The following is a 24,812-nucleotide window of genomic DNA, read 5'->3' on the forward strand; positions in this document are numbered from 1 at the left end:
ATTTTCCATTCGAAGAACGACTTATGGATAAGAGTACATTGTCAGATCAACCGAACACACAAGAAAGAAGCCCATAAGAGCTAATCCAACCGAAACACGCCAAACAAAAGCTCATAAGAGCTGATCCAACCAAAACACGCCAAACGGACAGTATAACACGAGAGTTCGCAACAAATGCTGAACCTCGGTTTACTCGGGTAATATAAAAATATCTCCCTCCAATACTATCTCCATTCCAAACCCCCGTAACACACCAAATCACGATTGTACTCTGTCCCGCGTTCAATCCAAGCCGAGCATCAAATTCAATATTATATTTCAAATTACCATTCATTAGCAATAATTAAAAATAAATAAATATATATATGTTGTTCCATGTTAATTTACTCAACAATTCACATTGATATTAAATTCTAAGCAATACGAACTTACCTGGCTAAATTGCAGAAATGTCAAAGTATAGGGGCATTTTGGTAATTTTCCATTTTCTTGATTTTCCACTTGATCTTGATGTAAATTAATTTAATTAATTTTATTAATTTAGATAGTAAAAAAAATTATTTTATGAAATTTAGTAATTTTTGATATTTTTACAAAATTACCCCTAACATTTTACTTTTATTCAATTTAGTCCCTAAGCCTAAAACATGTGCATTAACTATTTTTATTTCCAATTATATCAGCTGAATATTAATGGCACCCAAAAAATCTCACATTGTAATAATTTCACACCAAATGCTTGTATTTTTACTATTTTAACAATTTAGTCCCTAATAAATAAATTCATCGAAAACCACTTAACAAAATATTTTTAAATAACAAATAATATTTAAAATTCATAATTTAACATAAAAAATCACTAGATTCATCAATGGAAACATTCAAAATCTTTAACAGTTTCAAAATCGAAGGTACGTGTTAGCTAGACCTAGTTGCAACAATCTCAAAAACACAAAAATTATTAGAAATGGGCTAAAACGGACTTACATGCATCATCCAAAGCAAGGCCAGAGCTTGAGTATTCTTTCATGGAGTTCGGTGATGAACAATGCAAAATGAGGAAGAAAACATTAGGTTTTCTTTATGTTTTAAACCTTTTTCTTTATTTTATTAATAAAATAACATATATATAACCTTAAAATTAAAAGAAATTAAAGCATCCACCATCCCACTATTTTAAGGATGGTTTAATTATCCATTAATGACATCCAATTATAACTCTTTAATCAATTAACATATTTTAATTAATAGCGATTTACTTTTTAAACTTTTACGATTTAGTCATTTTTACTTAATTAACTATTGAAACATTAAAATTTCTTAACGAAACTTTAATATCACCTTAATGACACTTTGTAAATATTTTTATAAATATTTATGGCTTGTTTTATAGAAACAAGGTCCCGATACCTCATTTTCTAAAATCACTTGACTTTAGGGTCTAACCATTTGAACTTAGTTAATCATTCAAATAACATAAACTACCTTATCAAAAACCTTTTAAAAACTATAATTTACTCGTAAATATTCATAAATAATATTTAAGAAATTACTTGTCAGATTTTGTGGTCCTGAAACCATTATTTTCGACACCACTGAAAAACGGGCTGTTACACATACTGTCCTCGCTCACTCTTCCATGCTTAGGTCAGCTCCGACACAGTTTATCTTTCTTCAATTCTTGTTGGGTCTTCACCCATGCCTTGTTAGCTTTCACATCTATCTCCACCACTTTCATCAACTTTGGCGGATTCCTCAAGATCCACTTGCCACTACTTACGTTTTTTTTAACTCTTCCACCACCTGCGTGGTTTCTCATACCTGTCACATAAATAGTATACCCTTTTCTTGAGGTCCTAGCAAACTTTATGCATCTGTTCCTAGTGGACTCTATATGTTAACGTAGCGAAGCTATAGTCTTACACACTTCTTACCTCGTTTCCCTTGTCCCGACGGACTTACCCTGTGTTTACTGTCCTGCTAGACTTACCTTTATTCTGTGTTTACTGTCCTAGCGGACATTCTCTGGCCTATGTTTATTGTCTTAGCAGACTTTATTTGTTCTATGTTTAGTGTCCCAATCCACTATCTCTGTTTTGTGTTTACTATCCCAATGAACTATCTTTGTTTTATGTTTACTGTCCCAGCAAACTTTCTCTGTGGATGCTGTGGAGTCTTTCATCCACAGTCTGACATTGATTTGCTATCCTGACATACTATCTTAGGATGCCATGGAGTCTTCATCCATGGTCTTACCCATCTTACCTAGTTGTCATAGTATCTTTCATCTATAGTCTTACACCTTATACCTTATACCTTATACCTTGTACCATGCTTCCATGAAGTCTTTCATCCATGGTCTTATATTACGTACCTCATTGATTGGCATAGCATATTTCATCTATGATCTTATGCCATATATCATCATCATCGCGGTGTTGCTCTGAAGGACTAGTCGATACTATTATCGCGGTAAATACCTTTCTATGAATTTCATTTCCTGAATCCTCCTTCCAGTACCTCTTTTACACCACCTAACTTTGATGCTCGAACACCGCATTGTTCCCTCCACAAGGCCTGGAGCTTTGCCTGAGGCAGTATCTAATAGGTTCTCTCCCTATTTTCCTTCCTAACTTCATCAATCCCATAAAGGTTTTTCCCACAGTCATGCAATGCATGCACATATCATCATATTTCATATTTATACAAATATGACATACTTAAACAACATAGATCATAACAACAGATTTGGAATCTAGAACTTACTTGAGCTTCATCATTTTCACAGCTTAGCTTCCTCGAACATCAGAGTTTCCATTCTCCTGTTAACAAAGTATTTCAATCCAAAATCATGGGTTATACCAAAAATATGCAGAGCCCTTATAATGGTTCTGAACTCCATAATTTTATTTACCTATTCTCACGTACACAGAAAGCTAAGAACCTTAACAGCTTGTTTGTTTCCTTACTTTTCCATCTCCATCCTTTTGAAGTGTGCTCCATACAAAACTTTCTATGGTTTCCTCTTCTTCAAAACAACCAAAGAAGGTGAAGAAGAGACAATAAAACAAAGTCAGAAAGAAAATCATCCATGGGAAGCCATTTCCTAGCTATTTATAACCATTCCCATGCTATTACTACCATTATGAGTATCGTCTTTTGCTAATTATGATGTCTCCCACTAAGGAACTGGATGGTTTCATTCTAACAGAATAGGGTTTGGTTCTCAACTATGTCCAATTATGTTTCCAACTTTTCTGTTTCTTTCAACTGAGGTCGTTAACAGGCGATCTCTTTTAATTTAATTGAGGTCGCTAACAGACTATCTCTTTTAATTTAGTCCTTCAATTATTTCAAGCTTTCGGGTTAATTGGAGACTAGGTGTTAATGTATCAATCAATAGGCATCTCTCCTTTAATTAATAAGTAACTCCACTTTAATCAAAATAAACTTATTTACGAATATAACCAAGTATATCAACCATTAATACTTAAGACAAAGAGACATTAATACCAAATAAACTAGGATCATATCATAGAAATCTTAAAGGAAAGAGTTTGTTTCTAGCTACAGTTGTTTACTAAAACACAATACAATATATGGAAATGTTTGACTATAATGGCCATTACAGGTTGACACTATGAAAATTGTGCAAACAAAAACACAAAGAACACCAAGGTTTGTTTACGCAGTTTGGTTACCCTACGTTTGGGGAGCCTAATTTAGTGAGTAATTTCACTATCTTTAATCACAAATAAAACAAGTGATTCACATTCTATCACTCCCCAAATGTATATACCTTACATTTGTACCTAAATACTAGAACACCCACCTCCAAAACCTCCCCCTGAGAACTTAGGCAATAAACACTTAATGTTTACAATTTAGTTTGCACTTAATCAAAAAACAGTTCCTCAGTGAACAAATAAAAGTGTTCTCAATAAGCTTTCATACAAAACCTAGACAAGTCTAAAAACATATATCATTTTCGACTTGGTAACATAGAATCAAAGTGAATACAAAGTAACTACTTGAAAATAACTATTACAACATAAACATTCAAAGCACAATAAGTCAAATATATGTAAGAAGTTGATAAGGTAAAGTGCAACAAAGAAACCATATAAGAATAACATAGTTCTATGTCAGTTTCACAGCAATATAAGTATCATCATCTTGAAGTTTTATACAGATCAATCAAAATAAGTATTCAATAAAAAAGAAATATTACCAAGGTAAAAAATATCATCTTCAATATTAGAAACATCTTTAGCAAACGTAAGCAACTCCCATGACAGAATCAGAAGGACAAATACTTTAGGTTCTCACAATCTTAAAGTTCTGCTCCATTAACATCTAAAAAATCAAAGTACGAGATGGTAGAGACGAACTTTGATGGTTAGTTTCAGCATGCTTCACAACTTCCCCAAAAATAAGTTACCCGGGATCAAACTTTTCCATTGGGACAATCTTGCCCAAAAAGATGACCATTTTCTTTGTCACAACATTTCTTTGTCGCAAAAATATTATTAACAACAAAATATTTATAATGATAATTGAAAAATAAATAAAATAACAAAAGCTATTTTCGTCAATTTAAAATATTTTAATTTTTTTTATCGTTTTAAACATTATAATTTAATCAATTTAAAATTATAACAATTTATTGAAAAAATATTTCTGATAAATTTTAATTTTATAATAGATTTAAATCGATTGAGTAATTTATTTAACTTTGATTTAATTTTATTTTAAAATTAAGAAATTGAACCTTATCGACTTTAATATACAAACTTAAGAAATACAAATAACTTGAATCTAAAATGATCAAATTCCTCGTAATTCATTTATTAAATTAACCCCAAATGATTAAACATAAAATGACCCAACTCAACAAAATCTAGCCGTTAAATTCAAAATGACTTGAACTGAAAATAACCTAAATTTAAAATTGACCTAAACACAAAATTACCCAACTGAAAGTAACTCAAAAATTTTAAAACCCAAATTGATCAGATCCAAAATCAACTTGACCCACCCAACTGACAAGTCTACTCATAGTTCATATAATATATTTATATATATTTTTTCATTTGATGAAGTTATATGGATTACTGATAATTTTTGTTAAGTTTTAAAATGTTGTTCTAAAGATATATCAAATGTTATTAGTTTAGTCTTGATAACAAAAGATTTAATTTAAAAGTTAAAAGGTAATGAATGCGATAAATTATTGAATAAAATGATATCTTTTTTTTTTGTAAAACTTGAGAGTTGGATGTTTAAGATATGAATGCTCAATACATTATAAATCGTAGTCATAAAAGGATGTTATTGTAGAGCATCACTATCGAGTGGATATGTATTTTACTACAATAGATAATTAATTGTAAGAATTGGACACAAATTTAATGAACCTGCTCCAACTTTAGATTCCAAAAAGTTCAAGTTATTTGATATTGAAAACAATTGCATTCTTGTAAATAAATTCTATCTAGATGATTTTTCTTAACAAGAAAGCGAACATATTTAATATGATTTGAGATATAATGAACTTGGTGTATGTAAACATCCTAAGTTGAGAAAATATCAATATTTTATCTACTTTGTAGAAGTTTAGTAGAGAGCGGAAAGTCAATTAGGTATAATTTTGTTAGTAGATTAATTTATCTTATATTAATTCTTCTTGTTTTAGTTGCATTTATAGAGCACTTTTTTTTATAAAAAGATGAAAAATAAGTTTTTAGAAACTATTTAATTATCTACTTCAAATAAAAAAATAGAGAAAATATAATGTAAATAAATAAATGATGATGTCAATGTCACGAATTTTAAAATTTATTACTTTTTATTAAGATATTTTGTTTTACTTTTTAATTTTAAAAACGTTACTATTTTTTATCGTCTCGGTCCCTAAATGAAATATCTTGCTTCGCCCCTAGTGGGGATATTGAGTTATTTGCTTATTTCTTTAAAGCATTTTGTGGGTTCTCCATCATTTTACTTATTGATCCACCATTTTATTCAATGTTCAAAGTAAATTCCAACAGTGACTCATAGTATCATTCATTTCACTTACCATTCCATCTATCCTTTCATTAATGACCAGACTATTCAACTTGACTGAGTCTCCCTTGTAAGCAGTAACACAGGACAGGCAATTGAAAAATCAGCTGGCTTGACCCACACTTTAGTGCTTTAGAAGCTAAAACCACCCATATCATCATCAAGTAGAAGAACCAAGTTTCGGGGGTAACAAAATCAATAGACTCTCTTGTCTTATGGTACACATATCTTCCAAGTTTAATCAACCAAAAAACTATTGATTTCTTATTTGTCAAAATTTCAAGATTTCTCTTACAAAAGCGTGGCTACACTTCTTCTTCTTCCTCTGTTTTTTTTTAATGTGTGGCTACAAATTTTTTTATTTTACTATAGTGCTCGTTATTACTGATCTGTTACCCGATTATCCGAATGAGACCAACCGGATCCTTTTTACTCTAACATGATAGTCTGTATAATTTTTTTTACGTGGGCCCACGTGTGGAGGATTCACATCTCTGTATGGGTTCGCATATGGAGTGTTTGCATCATCATGCAAGTGAATCTATGTCTGGAAATCACGTGCTAAACTTAAAATAGAATATGCGTTGGCATGCATGAGGACCTACCTAGGATGCCACATCCAAGGGACCGTAACATTTAAATAGGAAAATTAGCCTCTTTGAAAGACAGACACACAAAATATACTCAACAGACTTAAACTCATAATTTCACGTAGCCTTTCATGTAATTTATTGCAGTGAAATTATTGTTTTCAGATTTTGTAAGTGAAATTAATAGGATATTTTAGGGTCAACATCCGATTTAATTGAATGAAATTTTTTTTAGTTAATCAAGTTGATGAATCTTATTTTATCTATCTTAACTCGATTTGATTAGAGTCAAGTCAAGCTGAATAAATTTATTTGAATTAAAAATTTAAAAATTAAACCAACCAGAAATCTTGTTGACAATATGACTAAATTCAAGTTAAAGAACAAAAATGTCATGTATATTTGAAAGCTTTTTCAAAACAAAATAAGAGAGAAAAAAAGATAATTAGTTTGATAGACTTAATTTGATAATTTATTTATTTATGGTCTCAAATTTATCATTTTGGATTTTAAAAAAAATTATAATTTAGAATTTTTAGAATTTTTAATTTTTTGAATATATATAAAATTTTAGAAAAAAATAGATTTTGAATTTTTGAAGATTATTTTGAATTTTTTGTAATATTTTTATGGGACCAATTTGTACATTTTTAAAAAATGTCAATAACTCAAAGAGTATTTACATCAATTTGTCATTCGACTTGCAAATTTCAACTCTACCCTAATTTGAAAAACCAAATTATTTATTTGAATTAATTAGAAAAGTCGAACAAATCAATTTGATTAACTCAAATTAAAAAAATTCAAAAATTTCTAATTAAATTAAATTTTACTCATCCCTAAATAGAGGTAATCATATGTCAGTTTATACCAGACCATAATAAAATTTTAAGCCCACTTGATAAATTCATACTCAACTCGAAATATAAGCATAAATTTTTTACCAAACCCAACGTGTCCTACATTAAAACTTTTAATATAATGTTTACATACTTTTTCGATATGTTAATCTTATCATCATATTATTTCTTTTATTGTTATATGATATTATAAATGAAAGGTGAGCCATGAAGCAAAAATATCAAACTCGAACCATTATTTAAAAGAAGAATCCACCGGCACAAAAGAATAGAAAATGTTAAAAGACAGAAATGAGACAACGAGTTAATGAAGCCTAATAAAGTCGAAAAAAAATCTTAACGACAATTTTTTATATCAATTATAATTTTGTTCGTTAGGATTGATTCGATTAAGTAATAAATAAGTAAAAAATTAATGAATAAAATTGAGAAATTGAAAAACTCCACCAAAAAGGATAAAAAAGTACGAGCAAAAATAATTTTACTATAATAGTAAAAGAACCAAGAGTACAAAAGATGAAGATAAAAAACTAAACCTCGAAACTCGAAAACAAAGAACCCTTAAAACATAAACACAAAATTCTCCAAAAGTATTCTGAGTTCTAATCTTTAATGGCAGTGTTTTCTAAGCTTGTAAAGAGCCTATTTATAGGCTAAATTTGTAGGTCAAATAATAATAAAATAATCTAGACTAATGAAAGTTCAACTAAAACAAATAAATAGAGTTTAACTAGGAGATTATCTCTCAAATTTGATTGAAATATTAGGCATACTCAACAAATCTCCACCTTGACTTGTATTTCCACAACGCCATTTTTGCCAAAGCCTGCCACGAGTTTATCTTGAACTATGTAGGGAATTAACTGAGTCGAATCTATGCTTAGAAGCTAGAAGACTTCTAGCCTTTGATTTGTGCACTGCCAAATCAAAACTAACTTGGGTCTTATTTTCAAAAACACAGTACCCTGACTTTGTAAAACATGCATCCAAAAGAGAACCTCTCTTTAGCAAAAAAGTCATACCTTTTTCCCTCCAATGACCATGTTGCCTCCGCTTCAAACGAGTTGACTTTGACTCTGTAAAGGACGAGGGATGTCCGATTTCACCGGTCATTATAGAACCTTCCAAAATATAAAGATTGTCAGTCCTTTTACCTTTTAACAAAACGAGAGTCTCATGAGACACCTTAATGTCGCTCGAATTGATGTTGATTTTGTAACCTTTCAAGCCTAAAATACTCAAGAAGATGAAATTCTTTCGTAAATCAAGTACATGCCTCACATTTGAGACTGTCCTAATCGTTCCATCGTGCATCCTAATTTTAACAGTATCGATAGCGCTTACCTTATTGGATGAATCATTTCCTGTGCGCTCAACTCCACCTTTAGGTGAATTGTATGTGGAGAACCATTCTCTGTTGGGACACATGTGAAAAGAACAAATCGAATTTAGGATCCACTCGAACGTAAGCTTGGAGATATCATTCGTTGACACTAACAAGAAATCATCATCTCTTTCGTCGGTCAAATGAACACCAGCTACATCTTCCTTGTTACTCTCAGCAACACTTTTATTTCGCAGTTTATAACAATCTGCTTTGACGTGACCTAACTTCTTACAATAGCAACATTTTTTGTCCTGCTTCTTTGATGCTATCAAAACAAAAGCTTACCTATATGCCTTGCTATCTAAACCAAACTCATTGTCGAGTTTGTCTTTACTCAACAAATGACCATCCTTGAACGAGAGTTTGTCTCTACCATAATCAGGGTCTCTCTGAAAGACTTGTATGAAGAGGGTAAAGAGCACAAGAATAGCATAGTCTGATCTTCATCGTCAATGTTAACCTTAACATTCTTTAAATCATTCAAAAGAGTAATAAATTGAATAATGTGATCTCTAAAAAGCTCACCTTCATTCATGCAAAACGTAAATAGATGTTGTTTCAACACCAAATGATTAGTCAGAGACTTAGTTACATAAAGAGTTTCTAACATTTTCCACAAGGCGGATGAAGTTTTTTCCATCAATACCTCATGAAATATCCTATTCGTGAGGCATAACTGGATTGTAGACAGGGCCTTTTCATCAAGCTCTTCATATTCTGTCTTATCTAAATTCTCAGGCTTTTTCCCAGTAACGACCTTTTTCTAGTCGGTCTAAACTAGAATTGCCATCATTTGAACTTGCCACAGATTGAAATTTGTGACACTATCGAACTTCTCAATGTCAAAACTTGTTGCTGCCATCTTTGAACGGTCTGATCTACTAAAATTAAACTAGCTCTTTATACCACTTGTTGAGGATTGACTATATTAAGCAACGAACAAGTAAAAATAGCAGAAGAAACTGAGAAATTTAACACACCAATTTAATGTGAAAAAATCCCTCCAAAGAGTATAAAAAACCACAAGCAAAGATAACTTTACTATAATAGCAAAAGAATGAAGAGTAAAAAAGATAAAGATAAAAAACTAAATCCCGAAACCCCCAAAAAAACCTCAAAACGTAAACACAAAAATCTCCAAAAGTTATGAATTGTAATCTTTAATGGGTGTGTTTTCTAAAGTTGTAAAAGAGCCTATTTATAGGCTAAATTTGTAAGTCAGATAATAATAGAATAATCTAGACTAATCAGAGTTTGACTAAAAATAAATAAACAGAGTTTAACTGGAGATTTTCTCTAAAATTTGACTGAAATATGAGGCATACTCTACATGGTCACTTCCATAGCCAAAAGAATCTCATTTAAAGTACAACCATTAGCTACCAAGCACGATATATAATTGAGGAATTGTAACAACCCATTTTTCAGTGGTGTTGAAAACAGTGGTTTCGAGGTCACAAATCTAACAAATGAGCCCTTAAATATTATTATTTAATATTTATTATTCAATTATAGTACTAAAATAAATTTTGAATTGGTAAATTATGTTATTTGGATGAATAATTAAGTTTAAGAGGCAAAACCTTAAGGTCAAGTAGTTTTAGAAAATGAGGTATCGGGACCTCGTTTCTATAAACCGAGCCGTAAATATTTTAATAAATATTTATGGAGTATTATTAAGGTTGTATTAAAGTTTATTTAATAAATTTTAACGTTTAGGTAGTTAATTAAAGAAAAAGGACTAAATTGTAAAAGGTGCAAGATATAATAATTATAACATTAAAGTAATCAAATGATTTAATTAATAATTTAGGAAGGAATTAAGTGATAATTAAGCCCTAATTAACTTGATTGGACGATTAAGTAATAGAAGATGATAAAATATTGAAATTTTAATGGCAAAATTGTAATTTAGTTGAAATTAAACAAAAACAAATTTAAAATTAAAGTTTTCCTATCCAGTTTCCTTCAACATTGTTTGAAACCACCATAGGAAAAGCTTTAAGTTTCGGTTTCTTCATCTTTATGCACGTGAGTTCAATTCTCACTTATTTATTGTAATTTTTATATTTTTGAGATCGTTGTAATTAGGTCCAGTTACCCCCTACCTTCATTTTTGAATCTGTTAAAGATTTTAAAAGTTTCCATTGATGAATTTTGAATGCTTTTGACGAATACCAAGTATTTGAATCTTTTTTTTTTGTGTTGTTTGATGATTTTGTAAAGTGATTTTTGTTAAATTTTGATTTTAGGATTAAATTGTGAAAATATCAAAATTTTAAGGTTTGATAGTGAACTTAATGTTCATTAGGGACTGTATAAGGGCCTAGTATATTTGGTTAAAACTTTGATTTGAGAAAAATGGTTAATTTGATGATTTTCGGGTTAAGGAACTAAATTGTAAAAATTGTAAAAATTTAGGGTAATTGTGTAAATTTTAAAAAAGGGTATTAATTTCAAAATGGATTGGAATATAAAATGTAAGCTGATAATTGAGAAATTTTATATTTTAGATCAAGATCTCATAGATACTCGTGAAAAAAGAAAAATTACAAAATAGTCCCTAAACTTCTACAATTGCTACAATTCATTCTAGGTAAATTCATACGGTTTAAAAAATTAAATTCTATATGAATTTTTGAATAGTATAACATGGTATAATAGATATATTCGATTATTTGTGATGAAATGTTATTTGTGAAATGTTATTGAATTTGATGTTTGGATTGGTTTGAACGCAGGATAGAGTACAGTCGAGATATGGTATGTTATGGGGGATTGCAGTGGAGATGGTTATGGAGTTGTGTATATATGTTTCCCGAGTAAACTGAGGCTCATCATTTGCTGCGAACTCTTGTGATACTCTTTGTTTTGGTGTGTTTCAGTTGGACTATCTCTTAAGAACACTAGTGTGTTTCGGAAGGATTAGCTCTTATGAGAATTGGTGTGTTTTGGAGGGATTAGCTCTTACGAGCATTGGTGTGTTTGGATGGATTGGCTTTTATAAGCATCTAGTGTGTTTTGGTTGGATTGTCGATGTACTCCTATCCGTAAGATGTTCATCGAATTGAAAATCTCAGTAAGGTGTCTTGTTTCATAATTTTGATGGATTTGTTATATATTTGAGTTTTGAATTGAATGTTACAATTCACCGATTGAGATTGTGGATGACAGGAACACATATGGTTGATTTTTATGTTTATACTCTGTACTATGCAAATGAAATGAGTAAGAAAAGGAATGGAATGGTAAGTGACTTAATGGAAAGGTTCATAATTATAAGAAAAGGTTAATGCTTATATAATGTATTCTATGAAAGCTATTTATGTTATAATTAAATTGAGTTTATATGATTGTCAATGAATCTACTAACATGTGAGTTTGATGATGCTTGAATAGGCTTATATTAAACTCATGGTATTGGAAATGGTAAGTAAGCAAATGGAATGAAACATGATCATATGGTAACAATGATGATTTAAATGTTGTGTTTATATATATATGGTCGATTTCATGTATATCATGAACAAGTGTGCTAACTTGAGAGTTTGATGGTGTTCTATAGGCTTTATTAATCCTATGGCATTGGTAAAGGTTTATATAATTTTGTAAAGTTCATTATTGAAATAGAATATTATGTTTGAAGTTTATATGAGCTTACTAAGCATTCGTTGCTTACATAATTATTTTTTCTTTACTTTACAGATTATCGGAGGCTCAATCAGTTGGAAGTTGTTGGAGATCTATCACACTATCTGTTAGACAATTAGGTAGTAAGGTGTACAATTCAATAACTCGTCAATTTTTATTCAAGAGTACCCATTAGGGCATTTAATCAAAGAACACACTCTCGAGCCACATATCGTATAACAGGTTACTAGTCCAGGCTAAATCCTTTATGTAACGTATGCTCAGAAGAGCTCAATTAGGATTACCAGTCCAAGCTAAACCCTAATTGTAACATACGCTTGAGAGGGATTACATCAAGATTACCTGTCCAAGCTAAATCTTTTCTATAATGAGGCTAATGGGTTTACTCATCCGAGCCAAATCCCGTTCGCAATAAATGCTGGGCCTCATCCATTTTGGGAAAGCACATATATTCACCGAAATTCAATATTCAAATAAAACTTAACCTTTTTTATCCGTTTCAAGTGTGTATTCGGTTTTTTGTTGCAGTAGTCAAATAATTCACATCAATATAAGTCAAATTCCATACAAACACAACATTCAATTTAACAAATTTACATGCTTGATTAAGTTACACGAACTTACCTCGACATTTGTTCGCGTTTAAAAATCTACTAATCCGAAACTTTTTCTTTTCTTCGGTCTAACCTCGAATTTGTGTTGTCCAGATTTATGTAAATGAATTTATTCATCACTTTATCACATTTCATATTCAAGTGGACTCAATTTACATTTTAGGAAATTTACCATTTTGCCTTTAACTTTTCCATAAATTTCAATTTTGTCCCTAGGCTCGGAAAATGAAATTTATGCTATTTACTTCCTATTCCAAGCCTAACCAAAATTTCATTATAAAATTTACAGCACATACATTCTATAAAATTCAAAAATTTTCTCCAATTTTCACAATTTTACATTTTAGTCCCTAAATCATGTTTTTATCAAAAATCACTTTGTAAAAGTTGTTTATCTATCAATCACCTTTCATTTTCTACCATAAATTTCAAAATTTCAGCATATTCATCCATGGCCTAATTTCCATGCTTTGATAACTTTTCAAATTGATCCCCCAAATAGATAGATTATGTTATCCCGGTTTCAAAAATATCAAAATTATTAAAAACGGGACAAGAAAACTTACCCAATTAAGCCAAGAAAGTTTCTTCTCTCTCTCCTAGGTTTTCCATGTAATTTTGGGGAAGATGATGAGAAAATAAGATGATATTTCTTTTATCATCTTTTAATTAATTAAATTAAGTCAATTTCCAATTTAGTCCTTGCCCTTTTTCTAAATTTCCATGGATGAGTCACCAAAATATCTACATATTTTTTAATGGTCTAATTACCATATAAGGACCTCAAGTTTTGAATTCCATAGCTATTTAATCCTTATAGCTACTAGAATTCAACTTTTTCATTTTATGCAATTTAGTCCATCTCGTAATTAAGCACTTAATCGATAAAATTTTCTTATCAAAATTTTCACATGACATTTATAACATAATACGGACCATGTAATAAAATAAAAATAAATCTTATTTTCAGTTCAGATTTGTGGTCCCGAAACCACTGTTTCGATTTCATTGAAATTGGGCTGTTATGAAACATATGACAACTTGGCTAATTTCATCTTATGGACTGCAATTGAATTTTTCATTGTTTTAATTATGTTTGCTAGAGAAGATACTTGGGTTGTCAACGAAGTGATTGCGTCAAGTTCTATGGTACCAGCAGCTCTCTTACTCGTTCTAACTCTCGTTGTCAGATATTGATAATCATTGTTGGCAATATTTTTTTTCCAAAATCTCATATGCTTTATTATAAGTTTTATCCAATCAAGCACCATTAGCAGAGGTATCAACTATCATCGTCGTATGCATTCATTCCATTGTAAAATATCTCCATCTATGTCCAGTGCTGGAACCCATGCATCGGACATTTTCGAATTAAGTCTTTAAATCGTTCCCAAGCTTCATATAGTGTTTAATTCTCTAATTGCCAAAAAGATGTAATGTCATTTCTAAGCTTGGCATTCATATTTGGGGGATTATACCGTAGCAAAAACCTCTGGCAAAGATCATTTCGTGATGTCACTGTCTCAAATAGTAAAGAATTTAGTCATGCTCTCGCACGATCTCTTAAAGAATATAGAAATAGTTTAAGTCCCAGAGCGACTTCAGGAACACCCTGTTGTCTAAACGAGTCACGAACCTCTAAAAAAAGTCTTAAATTCAATGTTGGACTCCACTGAATTGTCCTACTGCTTGCAACATCTGAAGTATCACTGGTTTCAACTCTTATTGCTGAGCTTGTATTTGTGGCCTGACTATCCTTGGATTCAAATCATCCAAAATTGGAACAACATGTTCTCAAATAGGTCTATCAGGGTCATCTATCACCTCACAAATATGAGGATTAGTGCATTGACCATTTAAATTATCATTCATACCAGCTATCACCCTACGAACAGGAGGATTAGCATCTTGACCATTCGGATTATCATTGAGACCAGGATCATTCCCGTTACTAGCCATTTTTCGTAGTTTTTTTCGCCTTCTTCGTAAAGTTCTTTCTATATCTAGTTCAAAATGATACTTTTTGTTAGCAAGAATGCTTCTTCTCATACACTGCTAGCAAACATGTAGAAATTAAATTAAACGAAGTTAAATTAACCTAATGGAATTAAGTAAAGTAACCAAGCCAAATTACACCAAATTGTCGATCCATGGTAATAACACCAAAAGCTTGTCATGTGTGAAAATGATATGCGATTTGTGCAAGTATAAACGTTAAATCAATTAATAAAGTGATGAGCGAGTATCGTTCCCACAAGGATTGGATTAAGGCACAAAAGTGTAACACCCTTTTACCCAAGTCCGAGGCCGAGACGGGGCACGAGGCATTACCATACTAAATCACATGCATACAATTGTTTCCGAGTCACCAAGACTTGATCAAATTTAAAGCTCTTTCGAACTTTGTTTAAACTCCTTAATGTGGGCCCACGAGGCCTCAAACTTTCATTAGAAATCATTTGGAACCAACTCGGGTTCTTAAATCGACTAAAGAAAAATAACTCTTGAAATAGGGCACACGCTTGTGTGGAAGGGCAACACGCCCATGTGGTCATTATAACATGGCCGTGCTAATGGCCCATGTGACACACAAGACCTAAGCATTTAGGGACACACCTGTGTCCCATGCCCGTGTGAATTAAATTCTAAATTCGAACCTATAGGGGTTTTCACACGACTTGACACATGCCCGTGTCCCTCACATGGCCATGACACGCCCGTGTCTAAAAACCTTGACATTTTGTTTCTGATGTCGGCACCCAATCTGGGGCACACGGCCAAGGCACACGCTTATGCTAGCAATAATTCAACCTAGGGTTCATATTTGGAAAAATACCCATAGGTAAAATTTGTGTATTCTGGTGTTTTATGATACAATATGAGGTTTTAAATTATGTTAGACAACTTGTGCTACTCGGTTTTAAGTGAAAACGAGCAAAATGGCTTAATCGGTAAAAATACCTAATAGTCATAAATATATGTTAGAGTGAGAATTTGATGTTGCCATAGAAGGGAAAAGTGATCATCATGTCATAAAACATAAGAATAAGGGATGAAGTTTAATTCCCGAGCCTAGGGGCAAAAGTGTAAATATGTAAGAGTTTAGGGGCAAAATTGTAATTTTTCCAAAGTTTGAGTTAAGGACTGTTTTGAATAGTACATTAATTAAATAAGTAAAATATGATGATTTAGATCCCGGAAAATGAGATTTGAACCTAGAATGAGAGAAAAATCGAAAATTGGGAAAGTTGGTAAAATGACCGTTTTAATATCAAGGTAAGTTCATATGTATAATAAGCATTAATTTATGCATGTTTCAATGTAAAATTGATATATTTACTATGATCTCCGAGGTGTTGAAAGTATGTAAGTTGGTATGATAATAATACAACAATAATGCTATAATTTATATTTGAAAGTTAAATTTAGTGAATTAATTGAATTATGTTAAATTAAATGATTATGGTGCCAAGTTTATGAATTGATTTAAAAATATGTCTATGGTACATGAAGTGCATTGAATTATCATACATAAATGTGATTTCTATGATTATGGATATTATGGGAAATTGTAAGTTCATATGATTTTTAATAAGACAATGTGTAATTTAATGTTATTGCGTTGATATTAAATGAGATGTAAGTTTATATGTAAGTAATACATCACTATTACTTGTATTATGATATTTTATAAAAATATTGGAAATATGTTTGTGGATAATTACTTGATTGGTGAAATTGTTGGAAAAGAGAGAGAAATCCCGGTTGAACCTTCGGAAAGATTGGATGATACAGATGGTATGTAGCTATGTCACATGTATAGAGCTGAGTGCACATCATGTGTACAAGAGAGCTACAAGACATTATGATGTAGCTAGGTCGCATGGGTGATACTATGTGTACACCATGTAGACAAGAAAGCTGCGGGATATATGTAGCTAGGTCGCATGCGTGGTTCCAAGTGAAGGACACCATGTAGACAAGAGAGCTACGAGATAAACTGGCTAGGTCACATGGGTGGTACTAAGTGTTCACCATGTGTACAAGAGAGCCGAACTATATGATTGGTGGAGCTATGTGCTGAAACCACCAAGTATCGAGGATTGATCCGAAGTGTTCAACGGGAGACTCTCTATGTATTGCTTTGTGAGTTTTGTGATGAATATGTGCAGGAACTTGGTTATGTGAATGATGTGTTCATTAAGTGACCAGGATGTGGTAAGGTTATAAACAAGTAAGTTATACATGAGGATGATTTTATGGTGACCTTGTGATCATGGGCCTATACTTGTGATGTATGAAATGTGGTGAAAATGATTTGTGATATGTATGTTAAAATGAGGTTAATACAAAGAAAGTGTGAAAGAGTGAATTAGCAATAAAACTGTTTTGGACAGTAGCAGTGACGTGATTTTGAAAAATCACAAAAAATAGTATAAATTGAATCCAAGACTGAATGAGATATCAAATTAAATATTAATGAGTCTATTTTCATATAAAAGAAACATAGAAAGAAATGGAGTTCTATATTTTGAGATATTTATGTTTTCGTGAGACTGATTCAGAATGATTACGTGATCCCCTGTTCTGACTTTGGAAAATCACAAAAATTTGGATAAAAATAATTAGAGGCTCAAAATTATATTTTTAAAATCCATAATGAGTCTATTTTCAAGATAAATCATCAAGAACATTATCCGAGTTCTGTACTACGAGATAATTATTTTTTAGTGAAGAGAGGTCAGAACTGTCAGAAAGTGAAACAGGAGAAATTTTAATGAATAAACTGTACTAATTGGCTAAACCAAAAATTATGAAAATTTTATGGTGGAACGATATGTGAGTCTAGTTTTAGAGGAAATTTACGGATCTTAATTTGGAGCTATGTATCTCGAATTATAAATAATTAAGTGACTATGACTCGTGTAGATAGTTTGATGTGAACATTTATTAGTAAATTGTGAAATCGTACTTACAAGAATGCTATATACATTAAGGATGTGGAATGGAGAGGAGGAGGAGGAAAATAAATATATGTGGAATACATGGAAACTATGGTATATGAAATATTGATATAATGAAATAAATGATATGTGTTTATAAGAAAACAAAAAGAGAATGTTATGTATCATGACATGTATATATATATATATATATGACTAGTCTCAATGTAATGCTTGTTGGGTATGGAATTGAATTGAAATGTTTCAGACAAACATGTTATTCTGCGCATCTGAATCTTGGTATTTTATAAAGATATGATCTAGCTTTAAATATGAATGCTTGATGATTAAGCTAAAGATATTTGGTAAGATGATAATCTCGGTATAAATGTATAAGTGGTATTATAATAAACAAGGTAAAATGAGTATGAGAGACACATGTATGATGACATACAAATGCTATGTTTGTGGTTTAATTGAGGATGCTTAATCATTAAATGAATACCATGTAATATGCTTTTGATTTTGTATAAGTGTGTAAGAGATCAAGGTTGACCAAAGCTTGGAAAATAGCCTAGGTATATTCCACACAGGCAGAGATACGACCATGTGTCTCAGCCGTGTATGGAACACGACTTTGGGACACAAGCGTGTGGAGCCTTAAAGCATGAAATTTCCAAGATTTTCGTAAGTTCTCGGTTTAGTCCCAAACCCTTTCTAAAGTATGTTTTGGGCCCCGTAGACTCAAATAAGGGACTATGTGTAAGAGAATGAACGCTTTGAAATATAAATAAAATTTTATGGCTCGTATTTTAGTTTAATGTTTGTATGTTTGTCTGGTAACGCCTCGTACCTTAGCCCGGCCTCGGATACGGGTAAGGGGTGTTACAGTTTATTCATGAGTACCATAAATAAATGTAAGTACAACTTACTCATCACCATCCAATACAACTCATATTGCATACATTGAGCCCATATCTCATACATTTCAATTAGGTACCTGTACCACTCATCACAGGATCATAACTTTTCTCATTTCGATATAAATTATAAACCTTTTGTTGAACCATTTGGAATACTACCGAATACTCAATAGCCCTAACATGGGTTAAGATGCCGACGCCATGTCCCAGACATGGTCTTACACTGGCTTTCATATAGTGAGGCCGATGCCATGTCCAAGACAGGTCTTACACTGGCTCTCATCTATCGTTGTCGATGCCATGTCCCAGACAGGTCTTACACTGACACACCACAAGCTGACGCTATGTCCTAGACATTTCTAACACTAGCTTGCATATCGTGAAGCCGATGCATGTCCCGACATGTTAACACTAACTCTCGTCTCAATGTCGATACATGTCCCATACATGTCTTACACTGGCTTAAATATCTCGAGGCCGATGCATGTCCCAGAGATGTCTTACACTGGCTCTCATGCTGTGGCTGATGCATGTCCCAGACATGTCTTACACTAGCACACATATCACCCATTATCATGGTACAAATATCCAAGTCTATTCCAAATGTTCAACGAAAGTTTTTACTACGTAAATTTCTCAACATGTATTCTCATATTCAAAATCAAGAAAATTTAGGCCATATCAACTCAATTACAAATCATAAAGATATAGTTGTATTATTAACATACAACTTACCTTGGTATTCAAAATATGGCGACTAGTCGGTTTTAATCTGCTAGCTTTGCTTTTCCCCATTCTAGACCTGTATTTTGTAATTCTTGATCTATAATAATAAAAATTCACAAATTTAATCACTCTATCAATCTAAGTACTCAATAATTTAAAATTGGGTAAAATGACCATTTTACCCCTAGACTCTTGTAAAATGACCATTTTACCCTTAGACTCGAAAATTGATTTTTATCACATTTTCTTATTAACCAAGCCTAGCCGAATACTTTTCATGCTAGGAGTAGCCTACAATTCTAATTATTTCACACATTTATCACCTATTTTACAACTTATGCAAAATGGTCATTAGTTAAGGTTTTCATGAAAACTACTTCAAAAAAGTTGTTTATTTCACAACTATAACTCATATTCTTCCATAAAATTTAAGAAATAAACATGTCTAATATCATGGAAAAACCCTATACTTTTAACCATTTTGCAAAATAGTCCCCTTACTAGAAAGCTCATGCTACAAGGACCTCAAAAGTACAAAAATATTCAAGAAAAACCCTCAAATCACTTACTTGCAAAGGCTTTTTAATTGCTAAAAATTTTCAAGCTTCTGTGGCCATTTTCTTGGAGAAAAAAATTGGTGGAGAAGAAAGAGAGAGATGAAAAAAATGATAACTTTTACTATTTGTTTTATTTTATTCAATTTCAACACCTAATTTCACCAAATTTTGACTTTTGACCACCTTTGTCTCCTATGGCCAGCCATGCTATTCTAAAGGGTTTAATTTCCCTTTAAAGACCCCCAATTTATGTCCTCTAGCTATTCGACACCCTTAGCTATCAAAATAGGACTTTTGCACTTTATGCGATTTAGTCCTTTTTCACAATTAAGCATGCAATCATTAAAATTACTTCACCAAATTTTTCATACACTAATTTAAACATGTTATAACTTAAAATTAAAAATTAATAATAAAATACTTTCTATAAATTCAGATTAGTGGTCCTGAAACCACTGTTCTGACTAGGCCCAAAATCGCGCTGTTACAGTTCTCTCCCCTTAGGGATTTTCGTCCCCGAAAATCTTACCAATGAATAAGTTCGGGTATTGATCCCTCATAGTCTCTTCGGGTTCCCACGTGGCCTCCTCGAATCCGTGTCTATGCCATAAAACTTTTACGAGTGCTACACTTTTATTCCTCAACTTCTTGACCTCTCGATCCAAAATCTTAATTGGTTCTTTATTATAGGTCATTTCTGGACTTATTTCAATTTCTTCCGATGGAATCTCATGTGAGGGATCAGATCGGTAGTGACGTAACATCGATATATGGAATACATCATGAATTATCTCTAGCTCACGAGGCAAGGGTAATCGGTATGCTACCGGCCCAACTCTCTCAGTCGCCTCATAGGGTCTAATAAACCGCGAACTCAGCTTGCCTTTTCTACCGAATCTAAGGACTTTCTTCCACGGGGATACTTTCAAAAACACTTTATCCTTGACTTGGAACTCGATCTCTTTCCATTTCAAGTCCACGTAGGATTTCTGTCTATCTGATATGGCTCTCAAGCAATCGTGAATCACCTTAACCTTTTCCTCAGTTTCTTTGACCAAATCGACCCCGTGAATCTGATTCCCTTTAAGTTCCGCGCAATATAAGGGTATTCGACACTTACGCCCATACAAAGCCTCATAAGGTGCCATTTTCAGACTTGACTGATAACTGTTATTGTAGGTGAATTTGAGCAGTAGTAAATACTTTTCCCAACTGCCTTGAAACTCGAGAACACAACACTGTAACATGTCTTCAAGGACTTAGATTACTCTCTTCGACTAACCATCGGTTTGCGGGTGGAAAGTTGTGCTAAAATTCAACTTTGTCCCTAAAGCTTTTTTCAATTTCTTTCAAAACCTTGAGGTAAACCTTGGATCCCTATCCGAGATAATCGACAAGGGCACTCCGTGAAATCTTACCATCTTCGAAACATACAAATCAGCCAATTTATCAAGGGACTAGTTGGTACGCACTGGTATAAAATGTACCAACTTTGTAAACCTATCAACAACGATCCAAACGGAATCTTTTTTCCTTGGCGTTAAGGGCACTCCCGATACAAAATCCATTGTTACCTAGTCCAATTTCCACTCGGTAGCTTCACAGATTGAAGTAATCCCTAAGGTACTTGGTGTTCGGCCTTCACTTGTTGACAAACCAGACACTTAAAAACAAACTCATAAATGTTTCTTTTCATGCCCGACCACTAGTATAACTTCTTTAAGTCATTATACATTTTCACACTACCCGGATGGATAGACAAGCAACCACTATGTGCCTCTCGTAAAATCGTCTGAATAAGCTCATTATCTTTGGGTACACAAACCCTATCTTGAAACATCAAGTAGCCTTCGGTATTAATCTGAAAATCTGATTCATCACCTGACTCACACAGAGCGACCTTAGCTTGCAAGTCCTTATCACCTTTCTGAGCCTCACAAATCTCTTGAAGGAACGTAGGTCTAGTTCTCATCTCAACTAGAATTGAACCATCATTAATCACAGTTAATTGAGTATTCATAGCCCTCAAGGCGAACAATGACTTTCTACTCAGAGCGTCGACAACTACATTCGCCTTTCCCGGGTGGTAGTCAATCACCAACACGTAGTCCTTTATCAACTCCAACCATCTTCGTTGCCGTAGATTCAACTCCTTCTGAGTCATCAAATACTTGAGACTTTTATGGTCGGTGAACATTCGGCATCTTTCACCATAAAAATGGTGTCTTCAAATTTTCAACGCGAACACGATGGCGGTCAACTCCAAAATGTGCGTCGGATAATTCTTCTCGTGTGACTTTAGCTGTCTCGAGGCATATGCTATCACTTTTTCTTCTTGCATGAGAATGCACCCTAATCCATTTAAGGAGGCATCGCTATATACCATGAATTCTTTCCCCAATTCTGGTTGCACTAAAACTGGGGCTTCGGTCAACAAAGCCCTTCGCTTCTCAAAACTCTGTTGGCATTTCTCTATCCATTCAAACTTGGCATCCTTTTGTAACAACCTTGTCATTAGAGTAGCTATTATCGAGAACCCATTCACAAATCTCATATAGTATCCAGCCAAACCCAAAAAGCTTCGAATCTTTGACACATTCTTCGGCGGTTTCCACTCAACAATAGACGAAATCTTACTCGGGTCAACTTTGATCCCATCTCCCGACACGATGTGTCCTAGGAATCCAACCTCTTTAAGCCAAAATTCGCTCTTACTGAACTTGACATATAACTTTTTCTCTCTCAAGGTTTGTAAAACTGTTCCCAAATGCTCCGCGTGCTTACTCTCATCACATGAGTAAATCAGTATGTCGTTAATAAAGACCACTAGGAACTTATCCAAATACGGTCGAAAAATGCGGTTCATCAAATTGATAAACACTTCAGGGGCATTTTTTAAACGAAGGGCATAACAAGAAAATCATAGTGCCCATACCTCGTCTTAAACCTAGTTTTCGTTACATTTTGCTCCTTAACCCTTAGCTGGTAGTAGCAGACCTTAAGTTGATTTTAGAAAACACGATAGCTCCCTTCAACTGAGCGAACAAATCATCGATCCTTGGCAAGGGATACTTGTTCTTCACAGTCACCTTGTTGAGCTGTCTGTAGTTTATACATATCCTCATCTACCTGTCTTTCTTCTTCACAAAAAGTATCGGAGCACCCCATGGGGAAAAAATCGGTCCCACAAAACCCTTATTAGTCAATTCTTGTAGTTGAACCTTTAACTCCTTCAACTCCATAGGAGCCATTCTATACGGAGCAATCGAGATGGTTGCCGTACTGGGGACTAACTCAATTCCAAATTCAACTTCCCTCACGGGAGGTAATCTGGGTAATTCCTTCGGAAACACATCTGTAAAACTCACATACCACTGGTAATGTCTCAATTTTCAGTTCAGACTCTTTGGTGTTCAACACAAATGCTAGGTAGGACTCATACCCTTTTCTCAGATATCTTTTTGCAGTCATGAACGATATTACGACAGGTGAGTCATTTAATTCATCTAGTCCAACCCGAAGAACATTCCCGTCTTCACTTTTCAACTCGATAGGTTTCTTTCCATAGTCCACTACAACACTATGAGAAGTTAACCAATCCATTCCAAGGATTACATCGAATTCATCAAACGAAACAATATGAGGTTAGCTGGAAAACTATGAATCTTAATTGTCAAGGGACAATTTCTACATACTTGGTCAACTAACACATGCTTGCCTAACGGGTTAGACACTTTTACTACAAATTCAGTAGGTTTAACTAACATATTCATACTGAGTACGAATTTCATGCAGACTCAAAAATGGATAGACCCCGGATCGATTAAAGCAACAACAGAAATATCATGAAGAGAAAAAGTACCCGTAATCACATACAACTTACCTCGGTATTCAAAATATGGCGACGAGTTGGTTTTAATCCGCTAGCTTTGTTTTTCCCCGGTTTAGGCCCGTATTTTGTAATTCTTGATCTATAATGATAAAAATTCACAAATTTAATCACTCTATCAATCTAGGTACTCAATAATTTAAAATTGGATAAAATGACTATTTTGCCTCCAGACTCTTGCAAAATTGACCATTTTAGCCTTAGACCCAAAAATTGATTTTTATCACATTTTCTCATTAACCAAGCCTAGCCGAATACTTTTCATGATAGGAGCAGCCTACAATTCTCATTATTTCACACATTTATCACTTATTTTACAACTTATGCAAAATGGTCATTAGTTAAGGTTTTCATGAAAACTACTTTAAAAAAGTTGTTTATTTCACAACTATAACTCATATTCTTCCATAAAATTTCAGAAATCAACATGTCTAATATCATGACAAAACCTTAAAATTTTAACCATTTTTCAAAATAGTCCCCTTATTAGAAAACTCATGCTACAAGGACCTCAAAAGTATAGAAATATTCAAGAAAAACCCTCAAATCACTTGCAAAGGCTTTTTAATTGCTGAAAATTTTCAAGCTTCTATGGTCATTTTCTTG

At 32.8% G+C, this 24,812-nt stretch overlaps 1 non-coding gene across 1 annotated transcript; it reads left to right on the forward strand.

The window, feature by feature from the left end:
• The first annotated feature begins 14,514 nt into the window (after nucleotides 1–14,514).
• On the forward strand, nucleotides 14,515–14,621 carry LOC121231607 (small nucleolar RNA R71). Its single transcript, XR_005929663.1, has one exon. It is a non-coding gene; the product is annotated as a small nucleolar RNA R71 (small nucleolar RNA).
• The last annotated feature ends 10,191 nt before the right edge of the window (nucleotides 14,622–24,812 follow it).

The sequence above is a fragment of the Gossypium hirsutum genome, chromosome A06, assembly GCF_007990345.1.
Source record: "Gossypium hirsutum isolate 1008001.06 chromosome A06, Gossypium_hirsutum_v2.1, whole genome shotgun sequence".
Taxonomy (NCBI): Eukaryota; Viridiplantae; Streptophyta; class Magnoliopsida; order Malvales; family Malvaceae; genus Gossypium; species Gossypium hirsutum.